At 36.4% G+C, this 14,473-nt stretch overlaps 1 protein-coding gene across 1 annotated transcript in view; it reads left to right on the top strand.

Annotated features, from left to right (window-relative positions):
- Positions 1–14,473, top strand: part of LOC105839254 (homeotic protein spalt-major) — a 296,514-nt gene that overhangs the window by 128,061 nt on the left and 153,980 nt on the right. The gene's annotated exons all lie outside the window — the stretch shown is intronic.

Below are 14,473 nucleotides of genomic sequence, written 5' to 3'. Positions count from 1 at the left end.
TGTATATCACTAAATATTTTTAAAGAGAGATTAATATTTATCGGTATTGTGAATAATTGCAATATAAATATCTACTATTTACTTATAACTTTTTTTCTACAAGCTACCTTTCACACTTTTCAAATAAATTAATATAAATAAACCAATTTCAATATCTTGCAATATCAATATAAAGTAAAAATCTATATTACAATAATATAACTTAAAAATAATATTAGTTATAAGGCATTTATGTATTCTTAATTATGTATTATAGCAGCAATTAAAAATTCACAATAATCTTAACAGTATCCATCAACTATCAAATCCCTTTATACGATTGTCGCATGAAATTAAGCATACACGACTTCTCGCAATGAATTAAGCAATAATTCAGTAGATTTTTCATGGAACATTCATAAAGCGAGATTAAGTGGCTAGAGGGTAAAGGGGTGTCTCGCGCGGAGACTTGGAAAAATTACGTGCATTTTCATAAATTTCCAACAGCTTAATACTTTATGCATGCAGGATCGCGGATTTGTCTCGGTAAGCTGAGAATGTCCACGTGCGAAGGCCCGCCTGTACGTATGGAGCAGTCCTCTGCATAGGATCGTGCGGGGGGGCACCCTTTTCGAACCGCCCTTCCACCTAAAGCTGCCCCCGCTTACTCTGCGCCTCACAGCCATCGTGCTACCACCCGTCAGTGAAATAGAAATGGCACGCGTGGGGTAGCGGGCACGTGTACGTGCGGAGGGTGAGCTACCCTTGCATTCAAGCGCGTGTGCAAGGTGCCTTTACGGTTATTGTGCAGCGACATTCGCCACGGCATTTTATTAAAACCCATCGAAGCTCGGACGCGACCTCGCGACTTCGTTTTCGCATTCCCGCATTCTGCGCGCAATATGATACTAAATTTGTCGCGCTCGATACGTGAGCGGAGTCTCAATTAAAGAGGCTTCGGCAAGAGTCGGCGTACTTGCGATAATTTGCATGAATAATTGGGCGGAAAATAATGCGTGCAATACCGACGATTATTTAAATTTAAGAATATTTAACGTTCGCTCCAGCGTTGAACACTAAACAGCAAATTGTGATACGTAATTATAATAAATCCGCTTGTATATTCTGCGATATAAAATCACTCGGATAAAATGAAGTTACGCGGAGCCTTTCTGTGGGTATCGGGGAATATTTACTGCATAAACCGTAACACTCACCGCGCCGCGTTCGACCAATCCACTTAACTCAACTTTTCTTTCATGTTGTCCATATGAGCCCTCAATGGCCCAGTGAAGCGCGGCATCTTTTTATCGTGGGCGTTATCGGTGATTGAAACGATATGGTCTATCGATGCTTTTTGCGAGACTCGCTTTGACGTGCCTCTACACGATACGTATTTTATGAATTCCACCCAGATATCGATGCGAGAGAGAGAGAGAGAGAGAGCAGCGCGTTACGTGCAAGGGCGTTCGCATTGAAAAATCTGACGTTTGAATTCTCAACGAACGAGCGCTGTATTTCATCGTACCGTGAACCGAAGTGCCGGATTCCAGATCTGGAATTATACGTATATCCGAAAATCAAACACCCGATAGCTGCTCGTAGTAAAACGTTCAAATTTACATACGTTTGTGGCTACACTTCTGTTGATCGAGAGGAGATATTTAAAAAAAAAAAAAAGAGTACACATTTATCTCATGTACACGACAAGAAGAGAAAAGATAAGATTTATAAAATTGCGTAATCTAAGAAATTAGCATAAAATTTAAAATTGTTGAATTAACATTGCTGTACAGTAATATTTATTATCCTTTAAAATTATTTTTGTTTAATAATTGTTATCAACGATTACATCTTTTCATAACATTAAGCTTAAAAACGTCATATTAGAAATCTAAATAAAAATGATAGAAATAAAGTAAATTATGTACAATGGCAGTGTATTTTTTATTCATTTCTATTTTTATTTATTTATTCATTTCTATGGCAATGTACGCAGGGAGAGATTTTTTAAAGTTTACAAAATTTTTGTGCAACTATATGTATAAATTTTGTACATACATTTTTTAGATTTTATAAAATTTAGTGAAAATAAAGAAATATACACTGAAAAAAAGTGCAATATATTCAATAAGATATGCTATTGCAGTATCAACATTGTACTTGCATTAACAGTTAATATTATTATATTGAGTATTTTATGTAGTTGGCAGCCCGCAATTACATGTGTTATTGGTATATTACTTTTTTTTCTGTGTATACTTTGGAATAACCGAACAAAACTGAAATTAAAAAATCTTTCTGAATATATATATATATTTATATATAAGTTAATATATATATTGTTTCGCAATGACAATTGGCTAGTTTCTCCATTTCGCGCTGCTCGCATAAACAGTTAATCTATATCCCGAGCGAGAGAGAGCAGCGATCTAATGTTATGCGGCTCACAAGTCTCATTATACTTGTAAACCGTCCGAGCTTCTACATGACGAGCTTAACACGCGTGTGTACAGTGTGCGTCTAGGCGCGTTAGATGCACACGAAAACGCGCGGAGATTCGTTCGACAGCGTAGTCCAAGTAGTCACATAATGACGGGGCAGAGGAGGGGGGGGGGAGGGGGGAGAACGTCGCTTATCGGTATGGGTGCTAATTGCGGAAAACACACGTATCCCTCTCCGAGGGATTGTTGTGCTATTTTCGCCGTTCCCGCCGGTCGGTCGCGCGAGTGCCCCGAGTACCAATCGGCGAGTTCGCGCGCGTGTAAGCACGTATCCGCGTCCGTCTTACTCTCCACATATATGCATTTGAATTTTTTACGGTACGTTTACATTACCACGCCGTTTCCACTTCCCGCCACCCCCACCGCGCAGTCCGCACGCACCGGAGAACAATGCTCGAGATCCGACGCCGATAAATTGATTTTTACGCGACATATGTAACTTTCTTGCCGCCCGTCTTTCTCCGTGATCCTTTATCGCCCCGCTTCATATGCGCGCGGCCACCTCTTTCTCGCCGTAGCGCTGCGAGGCGCGAAACCACGGATGAAGTTATGTTACATTTACATCGGAATTAGCAAAGCTAATTCGGCCGTTCTTTAAGCGCACGGACAACAACGGCGAGCGTGTGATATAGAATGTTCTCGAGGTAGACTTCGTGTATAAGGGGGAATCGTATGATATGTAACAATCTCGAGAGGTTTATTCCAAAAAGTGATATCCAATACTATACCAAGGAAATTTTTTTTAATCCGAAAATGTCTTACCTTTTCTCATAACTTTATAATAAAGACGATTTCGATACGTTTATATAATGTAGAAGTGATAAGTTTCCAAAACGTAGGGTGTAAATAAATGATTATTCTCGAAGTTTATATAATTTTAATAGAATTGAATATTGGACCGATATAGATATGAGTAATACAGAAAATATAAAATGCCGTTTTTTAAATCGAAGTAAATCTTGCTGCTACGTAATTTATTTATTTAGTTTATAGAACTGAAAAATATTTAATAATTGATATAGAAACATTATCAAGTAAGATTTGACCGAAAAATAATGTTTGTTCTTATTTCTTATATATTTCTCAATTTCATTTTCAAATGCATCAAGTGTGTAATGAGGTGTAATAAAATATTTATCGGTAACTCATCAAGTGGTATAACCAAGTTATTGGTAATGCAACGAAATTCGAAATACAATGTAAACCGTTACTTACGATATTGTCGCATGTGAAATCACGAATAGATTATTTCAAAAGCACTTTTTATGCCGAATCGAAAATCGGCCACATCACCGATGCTCATGAGCAGACCATTTATATTTATAAGATCTCCACCTCGCAGGATATCAGGGTCTAACACCGATTTACTCTTTGACCTACGTGAATATATAATACATCCGTTCAAAACTTATACGTTCTATTTTCATCATAGATAATATCGTGCTGTTTATCAAAACGAGCAACGATTCGAATGTATAATGTTTCTTGACAAGAGCAGAATGCAAAATATAAACGACACACATGTCATGTTTATTAATACGCTGTTATGAACAGCCTTCTTTTTTTATAGAATGATGAATAAAAATCTTTTAAAATATTTATTACAATAACACTGAGCAAGACGAAATTTACCTTGAAGTTTAACAAGTCACTTCTTATGTATTTTTGCCTGTTAAATGTGAACGAATCTAGTATAAGAACGATGTATAATGTTCCTATCATATCACAGAATTTTGTAAAATTTGCTATAATTAATCATATTTTAGCATGTTTTGATAATCAATAATTCTGGACTAAAATGCATTACAAAGTTTTGTAAAATTCAAAACAAAAGATTTAAACTATTGTTATAAAGTAAAAAAAATGACCAAAGACAATTTTTAAATACGTGAGCTATATATAATATAATCTATTATCTTTAAAAACTTTTAAGAGAACTATTAAATATGTGTCTTCTGAATGGCATCGTAGATTACATTAAGTCAACTTACGTGAGAGTTTTAGATACAATCTAAAAACTGTCTTTCTACAAAATATGATACCTTTGTTTTTTAAGAACGCTGAACACGAATCTAAATTCAAATTCTTAAAATTCGGTCTTTTAAAATTCTAAAATTGACTGATTTATTTATGTGCACTTTGTGAGTTAATACTCCGCTTTAAGTCTCTTGTGAGTAAATTTTGAAAATTTTGTTCACTACACTATATACATCATTTTAAATTTTTTAAATTTAAATTCAGATCCGTGCGCAGCAACTTTAAAAGTATAAAAGTGTCGTACATTGTGGAAATATCTTTTAATTTTACTTTATAAGTTAACGTAGAAAAATGTATTTGTAGAAAAATGTACTTCTAATCAAAATATTATAGATTAGGTCAACTCAAATGAGAGTTATAGGTAGAACTTTAAATCTTTGTGTATTTAGTCCATTTTTTACCTTATAGCAGTATGCATGTGTAATTTATATCTTTTGTTAACCCTATGAAAGTTTGCAATATATTTCAATCTAGAGATTATTAGTTATCAAAAAATGTCCAAAAAATGTAATTTAAATCATTTTTATTAGCAGATTTTTCAAAATCTTGATGCTACAGAGATGTTTCTGCGCTAATATTTAGCAAACAAAAATATATAAGAAATGTCTTATTAAATTTTAAAGAAAGGAAAGTTTATTTTATGCTGCTCATTGTAATTAAGTTGCCATTAAAGTTTATAATTCTAATATCTGCAATTTTATTCGAATTTATAACGGATTAGCGAGCATTGAATAATCCTCGATTACCAATGAGATGGATATAAAATCTGATTTTACCTCATTCCGTTATGTGAGCAAACTTTACATACCTATCCCTAAAAATGAAAAAGGATGGAAGCTATTGACGTAGCTGCTCGGCTTTTAATCTTTTTTTTTTACATTGGAGACCGTCTTGTCGACATTCACATATTGCGATATTATGGATTCAACAATGCATATGGTTGTCACTCGCCCGCATCTTCTCATGGGGATGTATAATATCTACTCCTGAATACATACATATACGAATAGGCGGATACACATGCATTTGAATGCGTTAATATACAAGCACGTCAACGTACATGTGCGCATGTTTATGGGTACGTGAGCACTTATATAGGGGTCAGTATATATATATTTTTTTTACGTTTCCATCGGTATGTATGGGAGACACATTCAGCATTTTAATTCACTACGTAAATTTGTTTTATTGATTGCGAAATGGTACAAGATAGTAGCGCGTCGTATCACATATTTATCTTAATTTCTCATTGTTCATTTATCATTTAATATTGTGATATTGTCCTTCTCGTCAACTTAGAAGTGTTTCAAGATTTAAAATTTATTCAAAGCGTAATTTGATAAACTTGAAAATGTAAAATATATAAAATCACATAAATATCAGCACTGATCTATAGTTATGATCGAATAAAACTTATCTTTAATTATCTTTAGTTGTGTTTCCGCATATTGGTTTATGTTTTCTTATTATTACGTGTCTTGAATAATATCATATATGACAATTCTTAAAACATACATGTTACATTTTCATGTGTTATTTATAATTAGATTAAGACGATTTATGCAATATCAAATTGTCTAGGTATGTGATTGCACAACATTGTGTAAAATATTTTATCAATTTAATATATCATACATAAATTCTATCAATACTGTGATTATCTAGTTTCAAAATAATCATTTGGTAATCAAATCTCTCAAGATTCTGTCTTTCTTTCGCGATGTCGAGTTAGTTAGTATCTACCTTCAAAATTGTTAACTACCTATCCGTGTACTTGTCAGTCTCGCAGCTACGGAAAGAATGTGCGAAATGCGTGAAAGAATGTCGACTAACTTCTAATGCTTGTCTAATACCTCGCAATGTCGTTGTCGTCGTCGTCGTCGTCTTCGGTAAACCAGATGTGAATTGTAAGTCAACGTCGCCCATCGCGTAACAGCTGTTGGCGTACCGCCGTTTCCACAGGACACTCGATATATTTCATGGACGACACGAATTAGGAAGCGGCGCACTAACGTGACCATCAATTACTATTAGCATTACGTATTTTTGGAAAGTCACATATGGTCGACAGAGGGTGACATCATCTTTTTTTTTTCCTAACTTGCCCGCCGCTGTATTCTAATACACTTTCGCGTTAGGCAGATATGTCACGTAGAAACGCGAAGTATCGTTATGTTATTAGTCACGATACCCGTATCGTATTGCGATAATACTCCTCGATATATTATACATACATATGCATCGGACGCCAGCACATTAGAGTCAGTATATATCTATTCTTTAATTACATACAGATGTTACAACATGCTTTTACGCGCAATTTATGCATATTTATTATGAACTAAATGCTAAATGATTAAATAAGTTTGTTATCAATAGTTTTATTTATTATTAACAACGCAACGCTTACGCTACTAGATACATTACTAGATCAGAACATTATGTGCTAATAACTTTTATATATTAATAAAATATTTAAAAAAGTTTTTCCTCTCTCTTTCTGCTTTTTTCTTTTTTCTTTTGCTTTACGTTCATAAATATTTCAGAGTTAGAAATTACCTAATTATTTAATTACTTTAATTTATTTCGCAATTACGAATATACAAGTATTCTTGTATATGTTATTTATTAAATTTATATATTAAGTTATATGTTGTTTATTTATTTTATATGTTAAGTATTTATTTCATAATTTGGAGCAATTTCTATTTCCTGAAATGCGGGCAGCAGGCGATATCGGGACGGCCGTACTAAGGGCTAGAGGCGGAGAGGAGAAGATTCAAATGTCGGCCTGGCCAAGTTCACGACAATTATCGTCCCTCGCTCACGTGCCTCCGCGATAAATCTCTTCGGAAGTTGGCGCTTCCGTGCCGAAGGCGGAAACGTCGTGTCGACGTGCTGTCAAAATACGAAGGCAGCCCCGCCACGTGCAACCCCCCGACCTTCGCGCCCTTTCCTGCATTCATAACTGCACTCCACGGGCGGACCCCACCGCCTTTGCGCCTTTATATACACACGTGTAACCCGCGTCGCACACGCACGCGTTACAGGACACGCGTGCCACAGTCATGCGAATGTTACACGACGAACGATAATAGGAAGGATCGTTCGAATAAAGATATATCGCTTCTCTTACATCGTGGTTTCAAAGTTTTATATGAGGGACGTTCTCCGTCGGCAATTAAATTAATTGCATGACGCGACAATACATTATTATTATTGGGAATTAATTCTTTTTTTGACGAAAGTATCGATGAAGAACTTTGGCTGCAATTTCCTTTGAAAATCTGTAACATTTAGGAATTCGATCATTATTCGCTTTCGCGATTTTCTCTCCGGCAGCGGTGCGTGCACGTTGCAACTCAATGAGTTCTATTCTTATCGACGAATTCGTTTGAAACACATAGAAAAATGCTTGCCGCCGAGAAGAGCGGATTATTTAATTTATTTCTTTTCTTTTAATAAGTAACGGTTATCTCCAACAAAGCATATTTTCTTGCTAATAGTTCTAAAATGTACTTATCACAAATTATAGAAAAATTCATTGTCATATACTTGGAAAAAGGATTCATACTCTTTCGTAGAATATTATAAAATTAAATCAAGGAAAAGTCAAAATAATCGAAAAAAGTCAAAGTAAATTTAGTAAATCTGTATTTCAGCTTAATATTTTTGAAGCATGTTAGTAGGATTTTCAATATATTTTGAATAAATTTGATGTTTATGTGACAAATCTGCTATAGATGATTATGAATATATAAATTATTATGAATAAATTATTTTGAATAAGTGACATTTAATTCAAGTATTATATTTTTATGAGAGTACACAGAAGTTTATTTAAAAAAATATTATTTGTACACTGAAAAAAAAGTAATATATTCAATAAAATATATTATTGCGGGCTGCCAATTACAGATATACTCAATACAATAATATATGCTGCTGCAGTATCAACATTGTACTCGCATTAATAGCAAATATTATTGTATAGAGTATTTTATGTAGTTGGCAGCCCGCAATCACATATGTTATTGGCTTTATATTACATTTTTTTCTGTGTATCAAATAATCAAATAATACAGAAATGTGTATTTTAAGATTATTGTCAAGAAAATGCAAATTTAATCGTTACTTAAAAAAAAACAAATAAATAACTGCTTTCCTTAGAACATTTTTTCGTATTTACGAGTTTTTCTCGCAGAAAGTGTCACATTTGTGACTAACGCTACTCACTTTTTTTCTTGTAGCGTAAATCGCAACTCGTTGACGCACACGTCGGAACCTTTTCCTTAATTACCTCTTCGATCCACGTACGGTCAGGTGAACCTGCCGGATCGATCTGAAAAATGTTCGATACTGCATTTCGCGCTTTAATGGAGGTAAAAAACGGTCGCGCGGCGGAAAAAAAAAGGGGAAAAAAAATACACTTGGATACATACATGCCGCGCCGCGCCGGGGCGGCGTAAATTCAATCCCGGAAAATTTCACGCTGCTAACTACGACAAAATGATCCAACAGTGACATCTGTGTCAATAAGGCGAATCCTCCCGGGGATTGCGCAAGGCCGGAGAATTCGAGGGTCCGCGAACGCGATTATCCTCATTCAATCATCGATTTTATTTGGTTAATAAAACGATTATCCCGCTTCCCGCACTCTACGAGTCTATCTCTCGCTGAAACCGTTGCATGGCGTACCCTCCGGGAGCGTTCGACCAAAAATGTAATTTACATCCCTTTATGTCGCGAGATTGAAATATTTGCGAATTAATCCGCGCGACAGGATTATCGCCGGCCATTATACGCGACCCCGCTCTTTGTCTCTCCAGTTGACGCTCGCCATATCTTTATCTCTACCCCCCCCCCTCTCTCTCTTTCTCCTCTCTCTTTCTCTTTCTCTCCCGCGCCTTCCATTCCCTTCGCTCTCTTTCTCTCATCTCGCCTTTTTTTTCCTCTTTCTCTTCTTCCCCGAATCTTCCAGAGTTGCCGTTCGCCTTTCTCTTCCTCACAACCTGCCGCCCGAGGCAGGTTTCTCATCCTAATGATTCCCCTTTATTCAATTCAAAAATATCAGTGCTACCCCATTTTACGGAAGATTGGATTCAATTATGACTGTCAAGCACGGGTAGACCCTTTTACCGCCGCCCCCTCAACTTCTTCTTGTTCCCTTACATCTGTGAGACAACGTATCAACATAGATGCATGTAAATGATAATTGTTCTATAATTTTGCAGTGTACGCATTTATGAGTATTCAATTACCGCGCAGGGATTCGCGACGCATACAATATATTGGGTGGATGAGGATATTTCTACTTTTCTCTTCGCCGCAGTCAGTTTTGCTTTCTACTGACAAACTATCGACGTTTCCCCGAGAAGACATGACAAATATACATCCATCCACTGGGACAAAGTTTTAGTTTACGCATCAATTTAATCCAGCGATTAGAATTAAATCCACGACGCGGCGAGATAGTTAAACGATCGCCGACCGGAACCGTCCGGATGGAGGGGCGGCAGGGTGACAGTCCGAAAGAGGGATGACGATGACGATATAACTCCGACCAAGGGTTGCTCAAGAAGAGCCGGGACATAATGTCGAGCCCCGGGCTGTTAAACCGGCATACAATAATCTGCGCAGCGCCAATCCCGACGGCAGCATTCAATTAATTCTCCGGCAAAATTTGTCGCTCGTATTAAATCTAGCTGGATTAAAGGCAATCTCGCGCTTCCGCCTTCTCCCCTTCGCCCCTTTGCCCCCCGGGTTCGCCCTGTCTCCTTCATCCGGAATCCCTCCATCTCTCACCAGTCGATTCCGTCTTATAGAGTCCTCTTCTTCGCTCATATACTTCCACCCATCATCCAGTCTCGTCCTATCTCGCAGAGTTTACGATATCTTTAAGGTCTCGCGTAGCCAGGATATATTGTAGTTTCAATTAAGAAACCGGCGTCATTGGCTTTGTCTTTCTCTGGAGTATTGGCGAGCGTGATAATAACGAATAATGAAAATTATTGTAAGTGTAGCGTATATTGATAAATAAGTATGTGATATTCGCGTAATTGCATAGTAAAGTAATTATAGTCAAGAATATTATTTTTATTGGAACTATTACAATAATATTAGTAACAATGACCGTATACTTATAGTGGTACCAACCATAAAAAAATTCTACTATAAATTATACAAATTTGAAGTAGAGTGTATGATTATTGTTACTAATTTATAGTAATAATTACTATAAAAACAATAGTTGAGACTATAATTATTTTACTATGCAATTATGGTCACAAATTTAATACATTTCTCTATCTCTAGTGTAGTGTAAAAATCAAATAGTTTGTCTATAAAGTTACTAAATACCAGAGTATAAATTAAAAAAAATTATCTTAGTTCTCTTATTAAAAGGATAAAAAGATTCATGTTTATCGTTCTCGCGCTAATCTTTCTTTACTTGTTTTTTATATTCCCAAAATATATTAAAAATTCAGAGCACGATACACACAAGCAATTATCAGCCGAAATTAATTTTTTAATAATAAAAATATGAAGAATTCAGAAACGATTTTACTTTGTAACATAAATTCTAGCGCGCACGAAATCCATGCGCATTGAAATTTCGTAGAGGCGAACTGACATGTTCACTTATGGCGCGGAGTACGTTTAGTCAGCGATACGGGTGAGTGTAAATAAGGTAACCCGTGGTCGAGGGTTCATTACTCCACGCCGAACACGTCAGGGTCGCGACCCTGGGTTACTGGGGATCGACTGGTGGTACAAAGTATAGACAAGGCGCATAAGGGCAACAGAAGTTCCGATGATAGCGAAAGATAGTTTATAACACTGCGCGGATAGATGTGACAAATAGCAACTATTAATAATAATTTTGTGAGAGAGATACATCACGCTAATAATTTTTTAAATCTTTTTGGAATATAAACTTTTGATGAAATATACTGTAGTGATAATTTATCATAGAATATTTCTAGTCGGCGGAGCGTATAACATATCACACACCATATGTTATTACGTAAATTTATTAGTTTTAATAAAATCAAACGAGTCATGCGAATATTCTTAGAGATGGACGGACGAAGAATTCAGGGGGAACGCACAGTCCATTAGCGAGATTGCTTGTACCGTATCCTCGTAGATGGTGCACGAATAATATCTTATGCCGGAGATTCCTGAAGAATGGATTTTCATTTGGGGAAGAAATTAAATTTTAATTTATACGATAGAAGAGGGAGGGTGTCTCCCGCTTTTATCACTTTTTGCTATCTAATGTGTATAGATAGAGTATACTCGATGTAATTAGTTAGAGTGTAATTTGATATAATTAATTTTTAATACCATTATTTCTTGTTTATATCAACAACAAACATACATACTTTACGTGTTTTACATTAAAATTTGAATAATATATAGATAAAAAGAACATGTAATTGCACACAATTTACTCGTATTTAATAATTTTTATGTTTTATTATTATTATTTAATCTTTTATCTCTGAATGAATTAAGATGGAAATAAAATACGATGAATTAAAATAGAAATGAAATACTCTGATAATTTCTCGCAAGTTTGAGAAGCTAAACTAGAGATCATTATTATGTAGCACAATAACAATGTCGTAGGGCTTCGAGGTGATAATTAGACAGAGTAACAAGATGCTTTAATATTAGTCAAGAGAGTAATCTTATATCCCCCAAAACTAATAGCAGGTTACCCTCAACCGTAGCTGCAGCTATGAATCAATATAACACATTGCAGTTTCCAAAATCACACTTTTTGTTTAACAAATTATATTACATTTAGCATAAATATATTATTTAAATTAATGTGTGAATATGAGCGGGAAGAGAATAAAGCTGCACCATTGCGAATAATGCGCAAATTTAAATAAACAGATTTGACTTTGCTCTAAAATTAATTAATAGACTAAGCAAATTTTATTAGTGAAGCAAGTCATTCTTCTTTGTTATCCATCTACGTACGTATGGACGTCTGCGCATAGATGTGCGTAACATAAGACATCCACTTCCGTACTTACTTCGGAGTGGTTTCAAGATTGCATCGGGGGTTCGCATCTTATTACTCCCGTCATTTCCAATGTACACACACAGGTTATTGCCGGAGTATCGGATGAATGGAATTGCGATATCCTTTGCGCGGATTGGAGAGAGCCTAGGCACGAATCTAATTGGCAGGAGGATTACCGATCGATGTCGGTATCTCTCCTGAAATTGTATTCGGATCACCTGCATGTTTCAATGCTGCGTGCAGAGAAGATTGAGGGAGCTATTTGGAAGGGGAATTCTATGTATACCGCAACACGCTTTCGATATAGTTCTCTCTCTCTCTCTCTCTCTCTTCAACTAGTGATTAGAAGTTATTATTATTATTAATTATTAAATCTGTTTCTTCAAGTTTTTTCTTATAAATGACATAATAATACCTACAATTTTAATACTTAGCGATATTAAATACCTTATTTCGAACGCAATGCACAACGTGAATTTCCCTACTTATCGTAAGGAAGTGTCAGAAAGATTTGAAGAAACGATAAATTGGCTCGACTGTAAATTATTAAATTATTTCAACGTAATTACTTTCAATGTACACTTCGTTAAGTGTTTTATTCCGGTAGCACTCACAGCACCGGTGTTCGGTTACGTTCCAATTACGATGCCGTAATTTAAATTCACCGTAGCGACGCGCGTTCGGCGTGAATCGCGTAAATATTAATTTCACGGGCACGGCATAAATAAGTACAAATCGTTTTTCTGCTCGCAGAAGTTATCGCAATAAACGTCGCGGGCCGTGCTCACAATGTGTGAAGTGCCCGGGTGTAAAGTTAGCCTCGGCCGTGTCCATCCCGCGGGGATTGTACGTCCAGGAAGGTTATAACGGCGGCATAATCGTATACATTCGACGACAATAATCGTTTTATGGTGGCCGGCAATATCGGCGGGACGCGCCGCGCCGCCGCGGAAATTGATATCCTCCACCTACAACGGACTCTAAAGTTATAGCGAGTGCGAATGCGACGCGACGCGATGCGACGCAACGCGGCCGGAACTCAATGTGTCTGATTGAAAAAAAGTTTAATTTGCCGCGTGCCTCGCAACGCGACCGAACGTGCCGGGATTTTTCCTTTGACGCATTCGAATAATCATAATCCTGGACTCGAAATACAAAGCGCGCCGGTTTTATTAAACTTGGAAACTGCCGCGTGATTCATGTTCAAGCAGAACACTAACGTTTGACTGCATTATCTCAGGAAAAATTTAGATATGATCATGCGTATTATCTTTTTTCATTTTTGTTTTCTTATTTTTGAAAATTTAATTATTATTTCTCCTTTTACCTTTAGTAATTTACCTTGTAGAATAAAAAAAATTACAATAATTATTCATCAGATGTTTATGTTTTTTGTATAAAAGGAAAAGAAAGATCAGATTGTTATTTATTAGACGCTTTAATACAGACATAACACAGTAAAGTGTAACAGAATTTACATTAAAAAAGAACATCAACTATGTTAAACGTTTGAGTTAGATAACAAAAATGAAATAGAGATAGTGAAAGGAAAAAAATAATAGGAAAGAGAGAAAGAGAAAGAGAGAATTGTAACAGAGTTTCATGCTGTTAAATTTAAAACAGCAGCAGCGAGTGCAAATCGCGGTGACAGGACGCGGGAAAAGCTGACGGGAATCGCATGGAGAGGAAAGAAAGCAGGATGTGCAGCTAGGCCGCGCGTTCCTCGTTGGAATTGGCCGTTCCTTCCCCTCCCCCTATTAATTCTTAAACAATGCATCATCGGCGCGGGCGACATAGTCGCGATTGTCCGGCGCGACGCGGCGCGCCGCGACCGCTCGACGTCGGAGCGAGCCTTCGCCCCCCCCCGCGCCAATCCGCCACTCTCGTCATTGCCCATTCAGTCCCACCCGGG

The sequence above is a fragment of the Monomorium pharaonis genome, chromosome 2 (assembly GCF_013373865.1).
Source record: "Monomorium pharaonis isolate MP-MQ-018 chromosome 2, ASM1337386v2, whole genome shotgun sequence".
NCBI lineage: Eukaryota > Metazoa > Arthropoda > Insecta > Hymenoptera > Formicidae > Monomorium > Monomorium pharaonis.
This window is presented reverse-complemented; position numbering and strand designations above follow the sequence as displayed.